Source organism: Stomoxys calcitrans, chromosome 3, assembly GCF_963082655.1.
Source record: "Stomoxys calcitrans chromosome 3, idStoCalc2.1, whole genome shotgun sequence".
NCBI classification, from domain to species: Eukaryota; Metazoa; Arthropoda; class Insecta; order Diptera; family Muscidae; genus Stomoxys; species Stomoxys calcitrans.
Window position 1 is genome coordinate 10,162,122 of NC_081554.1, and position 9,723 is coordinate 10,171,844.

Sequence of the window (9,723 nt, forward strand, 5' to 3'; positions counted from 1 at the left end):
GTAGCTACTACGGCCATTTAAGTGCAAATCGGGCGATACATATATATGGGAGCTATATCTAAATCCGAACCGATTTTGATAAAATTTTGCAGATATGTTAAAAGTAGTAACAAAACCATCCGTGCCAAATTTTGTGCAGATCGGTTAAAAATTGTAGCTACTACGGCCATTTAAGTGCACATCGGGGGATACATGTATATGGGAACTATATCTAAATCTGAACCGATTTTGAATCAAAAAAAAAAGATATGTACAAAATTTCGTGATGATTGGACAACAAACACGACCTGCACTTTGATTACAAGAATACATGGACTCACAGATGAACAGACGGACATGGCTAAATCGAATCAGAAAGTGATTTTGAGTCGCTCGGTATACTTATCAATGGGTCTAGCACTTCTTCTTCTTAGCGTTGCAAACAAATGCCCAAACTTATAATATCCAGTACCACAGTGGTGGTGTAGGGTATAAAAATTGAGGTATTGAAGGAAATTTTGTCAATAAAGACTAATCAGTCAAAATACGTTTTTGACCAGAAAATTTAAAAAATACACTTTTTCACATTTGTTGACTTCCAAGCTGTATAACTTTTAACTGAACATTCAGATGCGATGTGTAAAAATGAAAATCGAACCACAAATGCATTTGAAAATAGGCCAATCTCGGCCGAAATTTCAACACATAAAAATTAAAACACGTATATCACAAAAACCAGTGGAAATATTGAACACCTTTATAAGGACACTTTTTATAAGAATTTTTGAGCACTATGTAGAAAAATGTTAAAGATCGGACCACAAATGAAGATTTGGCAGGCCGAAAAATTTTTCGAAATACCGAGATGACCAAATTTAGGCCTGCCAAAAGGACTATTGACTGCACACGATCTCGCTAACGTCTCAGCACTAACCATTTCAAATTTCAAAGAGATTACTTTACCCGTTCTCACACGTCATATTTTTTACTACTTTTTTGATTTTCTCCCACTGTGCAACGCCTGGGTTCAAAATACGGCGTGAACACCTTAAAAAAAGTTTCAGCGGTGGTTATACCCTTACTAACGCAGAATTCATTTGTGTTGTATCCTGTCATGTTAAAACTTATCTACCAAGTGGTGTCGCTATGCGGCACGCCGTTCGGTATCGGCATAAAAAGGAGGCCCGTCATCTTAACTTTAATCGAACTGCACTTATTGATATGAGAGATGGGAAATTTAGTAGAAGTTAGCCCTGTAGAGGTCAGGCAAAACACTACTGGTCATGGCATCCATGTATCTACCATGCGAAGTAGATAACCTTCCGTCAGATATGGTCGGAGCCTTGGTCTGTTGGTGTGAGGCCGAGGAGCACTTATACTTGGAGGCGACGTCAACGCAAAATACGAGCGTACGTATACGAACGAAGGAGTTGAGTCCCTTTTTGTTTCATTTTATCCAGAAACTTGGTTATCTGGGTTGTTTCCCATACCCAACGCTCTACAAGGAATTAGAGAACAGAATATAGACAACGAAAATACCCCAACGTTCTACAACTAAAATCTGTTTTAGATATAGTCTCAGACTGGAAGGTCTCAACCCAGTGCTCCTTTTCATATAGGGTTGTAGGTTGATCACCCCAACGTTGTGGAACCAAATTAGGCAACAAATTATAGACATAACGATTGTGACGAACAGTGACTCGGTTCTTAGTCTCTGACTGGAAGGTCTCAACCCAGTGCTCCTTTTCTTATCACTACAGAATAGGTGTTCAGGTTGAGCATGAGAAAGGTGGAAGAAAGCTGTATAGGAAACCGAGGAAGACGAACTGGGATAGGTTAGGCTAAGTTGGATGAGAATGATACCAGACATTAGAAGTCTATGTATCCGTCGGCACCAAATATGGAACATTGTGAATCCTCAATAGCCTTTCTCTTTTCGACGAAAGGCGACGCCACTGATTGCTACACAATTCATCAACGTACCCTCTCGAACCACTTTGATGATACAACAAAATATTAAAATCTTCCTGGATATGGTCTTCATCGTGATTTCTCAATAACTTTTTCCCCTTCGGTCTGGGTAGATTCACTAGCGCCATCAATGATTGCTTTACGATTGATCAATTTACCCTCTCGTACTTTGATGATAGGACATAAGATTTCAACCTTCTTGGACTTTCAATCTCTTCCAATGCCTGAAAGAAAAAAGAATCCAGTACCTTATTCCTACTATGACTAAAGGTCGGATATTGGCAGAGTAAAATTATAACTATCTTTCGCGGCGTCAGTTCCATGACACCAGGGAGAGATATCTTCATTTCTAATGCCAATACGAGACATGTGGGTACTTAGCTTACAGTGTACTGCTAGAATTCCTATGACTTTTACTAGATGTATCCTTTCCATCGGGGCTAGCGCAGAGGTTGGCATGTTCGCCTATGACGCTGAACGCCTGGGTTCGAATCCTGGCGAGACCATCAGAAAAAAATTTCAGCGGTGCTTATCCCCTCCTAATGCTGACAACATTTGTGAGGTTCTTTGCCATGTAAAACTTTTTTCCAAAAAAGGCGTCGCACTGCGGCACGTCGTTCGGACTCGGCTATAAAAAGGAGACCCTTTATCATAGAGCTTAAACTTAAATCGGACTGCACTCATTGATATGTGAGATGTTTGCACCTGTTCCTTAGCAGAATGTTCATGAGAAAAATTTGCATTTGCATTCTTTCCATCGATAAACGCTATGTTATCTATGTTACGGCTAGACCGTTCGTCCCATAGTTGTTTCGTATTCTCACAACCCACTGTTGCGTTCCATCTGCTGAGCCATGTTTCCTTATAACGCAGCCGGAGTTCGTGGGAAATCCGCCTTCTCGTTACCTGTCACATCCTTCTGACCAGTGACCCAACACAAGGTTACCCTAAGGTGGCAGTGTAGATGGTCCAGAGAGTGCTGACATTGATATAGCGCTACAGATCATATGCTCTAAAAGCTTTAATCGCTGCCTGAGTATCGCTAAATATTCAGAAATCAGGCCGGTACATGTTTCTTGACAACACTAACTCCACAGCCCTGATAATTCTCCAAGGCAGGCAGATTTGTGAGCGGTCTTGCACACGTGCCTTTTGTCGAACTACTAAGCATAGTAGAGGAAATGGCCAGAGTGGAGGCGGTGGCGAGGTGGGAGTATATGGATAGGTGTCAGGTTACCAGGACTCTCTGGCCAGCTGTAAACCAGAAGAGGACGAGGGAATTGGTGGCCCTTGATAAAGGTTAACCATATTTTCTAAATTTTCTTTTCATATTTCGTCATCTTCCGGCCTCCCCTTGGGTTCGGAGCAGGAGACAGTGTATTTTATCATCATTAAAGCTCTATTATGTTGTTTTCTTTTTCTTACCTGGGTGTCACAACAGACCGTACTAGCCTCCGAGCGAACTCAAATTTCAGGGCGAGCTACTCATTCAACCCAAACCTAAACTTCTTTTCCCTTAAAACTAAATTTTAATGAAAGTTTCACTAAAAACTAAATTTAAAGGTATTTTTTCTAATAGCAAAAAGAAATTTTGAAAAGACAAAATCTTAATAAAATTTTCTTAAAGACAAAATCTCCTTGAAATTTTCCTAAAAACAGAATTTCAATGAAATATTCCTTACAGACAAAATTTCGATTAAATGTTCCCTTAAGAAAAAGTTGAATTTTTTCCATAAGATAAAATTTCAATGAAATCTTCAAATGAAGATGGCTCAAATTTGACTGGGGATACAGATGAGCTAAATAGATAAGCCATAAGTTCAATAACTGGAGGCCCTCAGATGATCAGCTTTGAACGCCAGAATTCGTGTTACTTTTTTATGAAAATCTATTCTGCGGAATAATTATTTCTGAAAACATTGCACAAGAAATCTCCCCATCCTTCCCATTAGCATAAAAATACCTTTAACGGAGGATTTTTACTATTTTAGTGTTTTATTAATGTGTATGCTTCTTGGTTTTTGTTTTTTTTTGTGAGTCATTTAAATAATCATGTACTCATACATATTCACATAATGTCGTTTGGGAAACTTTTCTAATTATTCTCTAAAAATTTTCCGGTTGCTTAAGGAAGCTGAAAGTTTTGTTTTTCACAAGTGCTCTTGTGTATGGGTGTGTTTAAGGATATATTATACAAGGATTTGTGTATTCAAACAGTTGTGTGGTTTAAAGGACATCGTAAATAAGTTGTAATGGCCAAACGAAATGAGATCACGAACGGCGGAATACAAAAGGGTGTTGCTGTAGTGAGAGTGAGAATTTTTTATATCCTCTTGAATAGGAGGAGATTGTAATAACTTCAGCGAACAAACCCTAGCATGTTGATCGGTGATAGTAAGGGAAGTATATGATTCAAACATCTCGAAAACTTCGATACAGGCTCAGGTACAAGGAAACTTGGGCCCACGGTTTTATCTTTTAAGAAAACGCCAGAGAACACTAGTCGAGACTCAATAGTTTCCAATAAAATAGAATTATCGGATTAACGGACCGAAGACCATTTTGGCGGACAATTTATCGAACTATTGATGGTAGACAAGGCAAAAAGTAGCATTCTTAAGAAGGCAGACAGCTACCAGTCTGTGTCGAACCATATCTGTTCAGAGCCGAGGACTTTGCTGAAGTCATAAGAAAGCCAAGTCGTTAGAAGCTATTGGCTCCGATGGAATCTTGATGCTGATGCTCAAGCATATAGGTAATTTATAAGTAAAATGCCTTAAGCATAACCTCAACTCGTCTATCTCCACACTGGTCAACTCCCTGTTCTCAAGACGGGGAAATCTGCAGACCGAGGAAGTTTTGTAGCCCCATCTCTCTTTTATTCCCGCTCGCAAAGATAAGTGAGGTGCTTCTCTTACCCATTTTGAGTTTTTTCCTACTGGATGAAGACAGCACAACAAAATCACTAACAGCGTTCACCATATATAACAGCCACTGACTGATTGGGAACAGAGGAAAAGTTTCACAGAAATGTTGTCTTTAAAGAAAATTTCTTAGAATTTTAGTTTTTAGGGAAAATTTCATAGAAACTTTGTCTTTATACAAATTTCATAAAAATTTAGCATTTTGGGATAATTTCATAAAAATTTTGCATTTAGGGATAATTTCATAGGAATTTTGTCTTTAGGGAAAATTTTATAGGAAAAAAATTTCTTTAGTGGAACTTTAATAGTAATTTTTGGGAAAATTTCATAGAAATTTTGTTTTTAGGAAAAATTTCATAAAAATTTTATTTTTAGGAAGATTTTCATAGAAATGTGGTCTTTATGGAAAATTTCATAGAAATTTTGTTGTAAGGGAAAATTGTATCGAGATTTTGTTCTGGGAAAATTTCATAGGAATTTTGTCTTTAGCGCAAAGATTTTAGAAAAAAAGTTTTTTAAGGGCAAAGTTCAAAGAAATGTAGTCATAATCGAAAATTCCATATTTTTAGTAAAATTTTAGAAATTTTGTTTTTAGGAACATTTTCATAGAAACCTTTGTCTTTAGGGAAAATTTCATAGAAATTGTGTCTATAGGAAAAATTTCATAGAAATTTTGTCTATAGGAAAAATTTCATAGAAACCTTTGTCTTTAGGGAAAATTTCATAGAAATTTTGTCTATAGGAAAAATTTCATAGAAATGTCTTTAGGGAAAGAAAATTTCTTAGAAATTCAGTTTTTAGGGAAAATTTTATAGAAACTTTGTCTTTATAAAAATTTCATAAAAATTTTGCTTTTAGGGAAAATTTCCTAAAAATTTTGCATTTAGGGAAAATTTCTTAAAAATTTTGCATTTAGGGAACATTTCATAGAAATTTTGTCTTTGGGGAAAATTTCATAGAAATTTAGTCTAAAGGGAAAATTTCATAGAGATTTGGTTTTTAGGAAATATTTCATAAAGATTTGGTCTTTAGGGAAGTTGTATTGATGGCTTCGAACAGTAAGACAACGGCAATGGCTCTCGCTGTTTCTCCGTGTGCCCAGGTTGGAATCCTGGCCGGGCTTCACCGAACCGCTCACCTTTCAAGCTTTTGCCTGTTAGGGCGAAGATCATTAAATTTTACAATTTTTGTCCGTTTCTCTTTCGAGACGAGCTTATTGATCGGAGATGCAAATGGAAAAGGAAAGCCAAAGATAGCATTGCCATTGTCTTCGAAGCTACAATACAACTTCCAACAGATTCACAAAATCATGTGTTGTACGGAAGAAGTGTAATTTGTCACAGAAAGAATGTCTGTCATTACACACAAATAAATGCATTGGGAAAAGTACAGCTAATAGTAAGAGTTGTTTTGTCTTAGGGAATATATTATTGAAATTTTGTCTTTAAGAAAAATTTCGTAGAAATTTTGTCTTAAGGTTATATTTTATAGAAGTTTTGTCTTAAGGGAAAGTTTAATAGAAGTTTTGCAGTAAGGGAAAATTTCATAGAAATTCTTATCTCTATGACCTTGTCGTGGCTCAAGATATCTCCCAGGTATTTGTTAGGGTTTGGCACGGTGCACTTTTGTCAAAGCTAGGAGACGCTTTTGGTATGGGCAATGACTTCATTCGATTTATATCGACATTTCTTCGAGATCATACTGTACGAGTGGTTAAAGATGAGTTATCATCCATTGAATTCAAATTGACCGCAGGTGTACCATAAAGTTCTGTCATTTGTCCCTTCCTTCGCCTTACTTTCATTGACGATAAATGCGATCTATTCCTTTGCTGATGACAGCAACCTCTGTCATTTGCATTTGCTTTCGACCATACGGCGAGTCTTCAAGGGATGGAAACAGAAGGCTGATTATGAATGACTTTGCACTTTGCCAGGACATGCTGCCCATTTCAGAGTGGGGCCAATTGAATCGAGTAGATTTTAATGCACGTAAGACCCAGAGCTGTTTGCTGTCACATAAATCATAGAAATCGTGGTAAAACAGCCTTAAAAGTCCAAATCGGATGAAATATATATGGGAGGTATATATAAATCTGAAACGATTTTTATGAAATTTTGCATAAAAATTTTGGTAAAGATTGGACCAACAGTGTGGCTACTACAGCCTTAAACTCCTTATCGGATAAAATATATATATGGGTGCTATATCTAAATCCTAATCGATTTTTATGAAATTTGGCAGTCGTATTGAGACTTGAAAGAAAACACTTTGTGCAAAATTTTCTAAAGATCAGACCAAAATTGTGGCTGCTATAACCATAAAATTCCATATCGGATGAAAATGATATATGGGAGCTATATCTAAATCTGAACCAATTTTTATGAAATTTGGCACACATATGAGGACGCCTAAAAATCCACCCCATGCCAAATTTTATAAATATCGGACCAAAATTGTGGCTTCTACAGCCTTTAAATGCCATATCGTATGAAAGATATATATGGGAGCTATATCTAAATCTGAACCGATTTTGTTCAAAATCAAAAGCGTTTGTCCTGGGGCCAAAAAAGAGACTTGTGCAAATTTCATGAGAATCGGACAAAAAATGAGAACTGTAATCTGTGATCACAAGACAGACGGACATAGCTAAATCGAATCAGGAAGTGATTCTAAGCTGATCGGTGTACTTATCAATGGGTCTAGCTCTTCGCCATCTAAGCGTTGCAAACAAATGCACAAAGTTATAATACCCTGTACCACAGTGGTGGTGTAGGGTATAAACAGTGTAATGTGTTTTACCCTTGTTGTGGGTGTCGGGCCTCTGAGATTCCGCAATAATCGATCATGTTGGTATAGGTCAGTGATGGGCACATTAACACATTATTTTTTTAAAGTAATTTTTGGCTTTTTATTTTGAAGTTTCAATTCACTTTACTTGTTAAATAATTTCTATCACTCTAAAAACCTACGCACCCTTTTAAGAGATAAACAAATTGTCAGCCATCCTGCCAGTATGGGAAGCTGACTAAGTGTGGACCAGCATAAAAATATTTATAGTCTCTACTTACCGTGGTTTATTTTCTTTACAACAGTACGGTTGACAGCTTCTTCAAGTAGGTAAATCTAAAACTGCTGGTGTTGGCCAAATTGTTCTAATGATTCCACGAATGTTGTCGGCTAGTCACTCACTCACTACCGCTGCTTACAGTGCAAAGTAGGCTCAGGGGCTTACAGGTGAATTATCTGCACGCGCCACAAGAAACGCTGTCGAAGTATTTGTTTTAAGTTCAGTACAGCGATGGTTGCCAACAATGGAAGTTTGATGATGACTATGAATTTTATTGGTGCAAATAACAAAAACAAAGACCCCTCTTTTGCTCGCACACTCTATAAAAAGATGGCCTATTTTTATGTTTGGTAGGCTATAAGTCTATTTTCAATTTACTGGCTTATCCTTTACTGTTCTATGTGGTAGGTGGGGTGGCTATGTGGTCTGTGCTGCTTGCTATATGGGTTAAGAAGACCAAATAAAGTTGACTGGGTCTCCACTAGGCAGCCAGCCTAGATTGCTGCTTTGGTTAGTTTATGGCAGTGTGTCTCCAACAGAGTGATGAAGTTCGTGTGGCGCTGCGTTGGCTCTGTGTCCATAACTGTGTCAATTAATGTGACAATTACTCATGAATTGTTTTTGCAAGGGAGAGCAGACTCATGCCATGCCATGCCCATCATCCATTCACTGGCCTGGCCTAATACTGGCAGGGGATTATAAATGGGTTTTTGATGTTTCCTTAGTTTTCCAATTTTGTGTATGGGGGACAAAAATATCGATTGTTGTGGCCAGAAAATTTTGATGGAAACGAAATTTGATATTTTTCGGTTTTAATTGGTCCTTTTGGATACACCTTGCATTAGGGTTTCGGTTTACCAACATCTAAGACTCCTCATTAAATGGTTGCAAATATTTTAAGGGGAGTTTCGTTTTCGCCAAACATAAATGCTTTAAAAACGTTTTTCTTAAAAACTTAGCATGGTTGTAAAACTGGTCATACAATAACAACAACAACCAACAAACATCGATGGTTTCGTAGCAATAAAACGGATTTTTCTCTTGTTTTGTTTTGGGTTTTTTTTATTTTTTGGATAAAAAACACTTAACACTTAAAAGGTTTCACCAAGGGGGGGCCATAAACATGGAAGGGTTACACTTTCACTACACTTAAACGATTTTCTCATAATTTATTTTTAAATAATTAATTTATTTCTAAAATAATTGATAATTGCGGCCACCTTTAACGATTACATTGGATTTCTAATTACATATAATTTTTATATTTTAGGCATAATTTTTTTTTATGAATTTTTCTTATTTTTGTTGTTTTTAATCAAATTGAATATTCTAACAAATTTTCCGTTTGCTCATCGACGCACACGTTCTCGACACGTCCGTTTGCCAGAGAATTACAGAAGCACCTAAATTTCACAAAATACAGAATTTTCGTTGCTCGCCTAGAAAATGTCAGACCAACCAACCAGCCAATGCATGGAAACAACACTGGAAGAAGAAGAACATATCCAAATGTACCCCCTTTGAACTCTGTATCGATAAAACTCTCAACTCTGTAAACTGTCAGCTGAGAGGGTAATTTTGTTGTTATTACTCTTAAGTCTTTAAGTGCGCAGGTCCTCTCTGTCACTTTCGTGGCTATGGTAGTGTGTGGTCTCTTTATGCTCTGATATATAACGGTATTTTGAATTTTTGTTGCCATTCAACTAGACAGCTGTCATAGTGGTCACTCATAGAGTTTTTAGTCATTTGGATAAGATGTTTTTTTAGACTTCGCTCGCT

The 9,723-nt window shown here is 37.0% G+C and overlaps 1 protein-coding gene across 1 annotated transcript in view; it reads right to left on the bottom strand.

Annotated features, from left to right (window-relative positions):
* LOC106082568 (electroneutral sodium bicarbonate exchanger 1) overlaps positions 1-9,382 on the bottom strand; it is a 132,035-nt gene extending 122,653 nt beyond the window's left edge. The window contains exon 1 of the mRNA XM_013245168.2: positions 7,946-9,382. The gene's annotated coding sequence lies outside the window, so the exon portion shown is untranslated. The remainder of the gene's footprint in view (positions 1-7,945) is intronic.
* Positions 9,383-9,723: the final 341 nt, after the last annotated feature.